The sequence below is a fragment of the Artibeus jamaicensis genome, unplaced genomic scaffold (genome assembly GCF_021234435.1).
Source record: "Artibeus jamaicensis isolate MK-2021 breed Jamaican fruit bat unplaced genomic scaffold, CSHL_Jam_final contig_787, whole genome shotgun sequence".
Taxonomy (NCBI): domain Eukaryota; kingdom Metazoa; phylum Chordata; class Mammalia; order Chiroptera; family Phyllostomidae; genus Artibeus; species Artibeus jamaicensis.
In genome coordinates, this window is record NW_026521972.1 from 4,231,028 (window position 1) to 4,236,352 (window position 5,325).

The 5,325-nt window shown below is 38.2% G+C and overlaps 1 non-coding gene across 1 annotated transcript; it reads right to left on the reverse strand.

Moving 5' to 3' along the window:
* Nucleotides 1-4,842: 4,842 nt before the first annotated feature.
* On the reverse strand, nucleotides 4,843-4,949 carry LOC128628504 (U6 spliceosomal RNA). The gene has a single exon (XR_008392912.1). It is a non-coding gene; the product is annotated as a U6 spliceosomal RNA (small nuclear RNA).
* Between the last annotated feature and the right edge of the window lie 376 nt (nucleotides 4,950-5,325).

Below are 5,325 nucleotides of genomic sequence, written 5' to 3' on the forward strand. Positions count from 1 at the left end.
CTGACAGTGATGAGTACTATTCTGAGATGCGTGGTCATGTAACCAAACGCAGGTCTGGCTGCCTGCCACCAAGCAAGCCAATACTTGAGAGGCAGGTGCTGATGCAAAGGAAAGTGGTTTAATCAGATGCCGGCCACCTGGAAGATGGGGGACTTACATCTCAAAGCCCATCTCCACTTGTCATTGGAGGCAGAGGTTTTTTAAAAGGAGGGAGAGGGAAATAGACTACAGAGATCAAGGCAGGGTGTTACAAACTTCTCTAGGTGCTGAAGAACACAGTTCATTCTGACAACGCAGGTGATGGTCCAGTGTATGTACATCATCCTGGTTCAGTCATCATGGACTCAGGTCATCCTGACTTCATGTCATCCTGGCCCCATGGTTGAAGGTCAGTAAATCTCCTAGAGCTGGGACGTCTGGAGATTGAGGTCTGTATCTTTTCAAGTTATTTCCTAGGATTCTCATACAAACATGCTGTTCATCTATAAGCCACCTATTAGTCAGAGTCAGCACTTACAGAAACAATGTCAAAAGAATGATGGGTGGGTTACAGTTTCCCATTGCTGCAGTCATAAATTGAGAGGGAGGCCAGGAAGTTCTGGGAGCCAGTTATTCAGCGTTGGGTTGTGATTGCTGCTCTTGCCATACTTTCTGGGTTCAAATCCTTGTCACTTATTAGTGGTGTAACCTGTGACAAAAGAGCTAATCACTGAAAAGACTAATATAGCTTTTACATAGTAACATCTAGAATTATGGCTTGAGCAACTGAGAGGACAGTAGTGTAATTTTCTTTTTTAATATATTTTATAGATTATGCCATTACAGTTGTCCCATTTCCTCCCCTTCCTTCCCCTCCATCCTGCACACCCCCTCCAACTCACATTCCCCCACTTTAGTTCATGTCCATGTGTCATAAGTCCTTTAGCTTCTACATTTCCCATACTATTCTTGCCCTCCCCCTGTCTATTTTCTACCTACCATCTATGCTACTTACTCTCTGTACTTTTTCCCCCTTCTCCTCCTCCCACTCCCCTGTTGCTAACCCTCCATGTGATCTCCATTTCTGTGGTTCTGTTCCTGTTCTAGTTCTTTGCTTAGTTTGCTTTTGATTTAGGTGTGGTTGTTAATAATTGTGAGTTTGCTGTTATTTTACTATGCATGTTTTTTGTCTTCTTTTTCTTAGATAAGTCTCTTTAACATTTCATATAAAAAGAGCTTGGTGATGATGAACCCTTTTAACTTGACCTTCTCTGAGAAGCACTTTATGTGCCCTTCCATTCCTTTTCCTGGCGCAACCCCTCTCCACTGGCCACTGACTCCACCCCTCTTACTGGTTGTTGGACTTCCATACAGTTCAATTTTCTGTCAGTTCTGGGTGCTTTTTTGTTTCTAAGTTTTTGTTTTCCTTAATTTTGGTTGTGTGAGGAGGCACAGTGTGTCTACCCACGCCTCCATCTTGGCCACAATTTTCTGATATAAAAAATATTGTATATTAGTTTGACATGGAAACATGTCAGCATTCAGAGATCTGAATATCATTATATAAAAATATTCTTGTTCTACTGCAGGTAGATAATTTACTGTTTTATCTTACTTTAACACTAAGTCATGGCATACTTACACAAATCGTGTACATAAGTGGATTTTCCAGTGACTAATCATGAAATAAACATTGGATTTGTTCCTGGAAAATCGGGATTCAATCCTGAAAGAACACTGTAAGAAGGTCATGTTCTTAATTTTGTCAAACACTTGAATCTCAGTTCCCAAAGGTTGCTTTCGTTTTTTTGTCATTAGGAAGAACTTGGTTGGATAATAAAAAAAAAGAAGCAATTGGTAGTCTTGGAAAGTTTAATCAAATCTTTGTTAAAAATCTTTTTTCCAGTGAAGGCTCTCTGCTGAACATTAAATGTGATAAAACAGCCTTTCCCCAACTTCATAATGATCTAATCTTTCAGTCTAGCTACTTCCAAATCACTGACTATCTGGTCAGGCTATTCCCTCCTACCAGGGCATGTGAGCTGTCTAGTAGCCCAGAACCCCCTTCTGATAAAAGTTCTCATTCTTTGTTTAATGCCTTGCTTTCATTATCCTGAAATTCTTTGCACTTGAGGTTTTTTGTTTTTTGTTTTCCAAGTGAGGTCTGACCAAAAAATAGAACACGCATGTGAGTGCTGTGCCATCCAGAGCCTTCAAAGGCAGTGGCTCAGCTGCAGTCGGCACCTGCCGGCTCAAGCCTGTGGGCGTGGTGGGAGGCCTGAATGCATAGTGTTGGCCTGGCACACAAGCACATGCCTTGGGGAAGGAAGTCTAAGGCATGCAGCGGACTGACAAGCTGGAATTTGTGACCAGACTGGACATAGCAGTGGCTACAGTAGCAGAAAAAGTGCCAGCGTCAGTGGCTATAAGAGGAAAGAGGGGTTCTGCACAGGTGTCAGGACCTAAGGGGCCATGCAGGTGAGGCTGGCTTACTCATGAGTCCCCTGAGCCTGCACTTAAGGCGTCTCCAGAAATACATACTGTCTAGTTTGAATGCTGGGGCAGAAACTTCTGGCAGTCAAGCAATAACTATGTCAGGAAATTAATACAAAGTTAAAGTTTACACATGAATATATTGCAATAAAGAATATCGGGAGCTATTAGAACACATCAAAAAGTTTAGAATCTTCAGTTTTGATAACTGGTGCAATACTGCAAAGAAAATATCCAAGGCTTAGAATTAAAAATGGCATTTAAATATCATTGCATTATTGAATTTTATACAAAGTTTTGTATGACTCTGTTATTAACAAGGAAGACAATTTTAAATTCAATTATTTTTTTTGAAATTGAAGATGCAACAATGAAATCATAGACTAGCATTTCAAATTATGTACAAATCATGAAGCTGTTTTGTTTCTTATATAATTACCACAAGCTGCAAGACATGTCAGAAGATCATTAAAACGGCATTTACATAAATTTTCACTTAAACTCAGACACACAAGAAAATGATTTGTATAAATAGTTAAATCTTTTTAGAAAAATACTTCCATGAAAAATATCAGGTCTGGGTATAGTAAACATATATATATTTTGAAATAATTTATTAGAAATTTATCCCAATGTTATCACAGCCTATAAAACATTTTTATCACTTCCAGAAACAGGGGGCATCAGCAGAAAGAGCCTTCTCACAATTAAAAAATATCAAAATTATTTGGGACCTTGAATTTACTGAAGTGACTGATATTGCTTTGAATCATATTGATTGCAAATAAAGTTGCTATAACTATAAAGTTTGATGATCTAATGAAGTTTGATGATCATACTGTATTGGGATAGGTCCTAATACAATATGATCGATGATCTATCTAGTAAGTGAATTTACAGAAAGTGAGACAAAAATTAGATGATCAATCAAGATGCTATAGTAAGAAATTACTTATAGTATTATATAAAATTATAACACAATGTTTGTAATTTATAAATTAATACTATTTCTAATGTAGCACTATTGTTCCTACTAATGCTAGAATTATATGTATAGTTCTTTTAAAGAAAAGAATGAATCTTTTAAAAAATGTTTTTCATTTTTATATCTTTAATAACAAGATATTAAGCAAGGGGCCCTACATTTTTATTTTACACCAGACAATGCAAATTATGTAGTTGCCCATAAATACTACTCAGAAATTATTTTAAATCCTTTCTCTGGTTATCCTCTCACCCAGGCAGAGTAAACTTTGACATGTATTGTTCAAATATCTAGTATTGGGATAATATTTCATCTTTTTTAGGACTACCACAAAAGGGGAGATGGTCCAACATACATCTTTCTGTCAATTTCCACACACAAGCCTTGCAAGTAATGATGCCAAGCTTTTGATTCAGATACCATGCTGTGTACCATTGGTATCATGTCCTGCCATAAATAATCTGGGCTGTATATTTAAAACTATCAGAGTAGCCCATTGATAAGGTACCCAGTGAGCTCTCCTGTGGCAGGTAAAGATTAGCTGAGTCAGTCAGATTTAACTTTTAGTTTTGCTCCCATTACTCATAAATCGTGTGGTCTTAGACAACTCATTTAACTCTTCTTGGCTCAAGTCCATTTATCTATAAGATAAGGGAGTGGTATGATGTCTTCTGAGCTCCGTTCTAACTCTAAAATTTTATATAACAAAAGTGAATATTTTAAAATATTAATCACAATGATAGTTGATTACACAAATAAAAATGATGTAAGTCAAATTTTTCAGCATTATGATTTTAAAGAAAAATAATTATTTTTAAAAAATATTTTATTTATTTTTTTAATTTTTTGAGAGAGGGGAAGGGAAGGAGAAAGAGTGGGAGAGAAATATCAATGTATGGTTGCCTCTCATTTGTCCCCTGCCTGCAACCCAGACATGTGCCCTGACTGGGAATCGAACCATGATACTCTGGTTCGCAGGCCCACGCTCAATCCACTGAGCTACGCCAGCCAGGGGGAAAAATAATTATTGACTTTCTTTTTTTTTTTTAATTTATTGAGTTATTTTTCAAGTACAGTTTTCTTTTGTCAATTTCTCCCATCCCAACCCCCCCTCCGCCCCGTCTCCCCACCTCCCTCCCATCCCCCCCCGCCCCACAGACCTCATCCCTGTGTCTTTCATACTTGTTCTTCAAAATCCCTCCTCGTTTTTCCCCTTAAATTCCCTTCCCTCTCCCCTCTGGTCGCTGCCCACTTGTTCTCTATTTCAGCGTCTTTGTTTTTATTCTGTTTGCTTGTTTGTTTTATTCTTTAGCTTCCTGTTAAAGGTGAGATCATATGGTATTTGTCCTTCAATGCCTGGCCTATTTCACTCAGCATAATGCTTTAAAAATATGGAACGCTTCACGAATTTGCGTGTCATCCTTGCGCAGGGGCCATGCTAATCTTCTCTGTATCATTCCAATTTTAGTATATGTGCTGCCGAAGCGAGCACTAATTATTGACTTTCTTAATGAAGGGTGTCATTAGGTATACAATTCAAGACAGGTATACAATTCATGGAATCATAACAGACCAGCTTCCAATAATGAAGAGATCTAGTTTTACAGAGGAGTACACATCACAAATGAAGAAAAGAAATACAGGGTATATTATTGAAAAAATGGGTTACAGCTCTTAAAAAACCATTTTATTTATTTATTTTTAGAGAGAGAGGAAAGGAGGGAGAAAGAGAGGAACAGAAACAATGCGTGGTTGCCTCTCTCACACTCTCTACTAGGGACCTGGCCTGCAACCCAGACATGTGCTCTGACTGGGAATCGAACTGGCGATCCTTCGCTCCACAGTCCAGTGCTCAATCCACTGAGCCA